This window comes from Myotis davidii, unplaced genomic scaffold (assembly GCF_000327345.1).
Source record: "Myotis davidii unplaced genomic scaffold, ASM32734v1 scaffold1277, whole genome shotgun sequence".
Lineage (NCBI taxonomy): Eukaryota > Metazoa > Chordata > Mammalia > Chiroptera > Vespertilionidae > Myotis > Myotis davidii.
Window position 1 is genome coordinate 2914097 of NW_006290682.1, and position 480 is coordinate 2914576.

Here is a 480-nt window from a genome sequence, read left to right on the forward strand (position 1 = left end):
CAACTGAGTACACTGGCTCTTGGATCAAAGGAGGTGCTAATTTAGCCTCTGCCTGAGGTTACCCGGCAGGAGCTACGAAGAGAACTGCAGATTCCCCTACCTTTTTTGGACTTTGAAGGTGCCCTGATGAGGCCCAGCTGTGAAGCAATGCAAGCTGCTGTGGGGCCTTGGGCCTTCTCTTGGAAGTGCTGGGTCTGTCTGGCCCAGCTGCAGTTTGTTAGGTAATTTTCAGGTTCCAAAGGGCCAGAGCATTCATATGCAAAAGCCTCTGCCAAAGCCTGGGTGGGTCTCAGGGAATCAAAGGGCGGAGCAAGGAGCTATGGGGGATTCTCAGCCCTGCTCTAAGTTCACCACCTTGTCCAGGTCCCCGATGAACATGCGGAACTTGTCGAACTCGTTCGGCTTGCACACGTCCTTGACGATGGCCTCCACCTCGTCCCCAAGGGCGCTGTTGGCCTGGATGTCCTCCAGCAGGCTCTC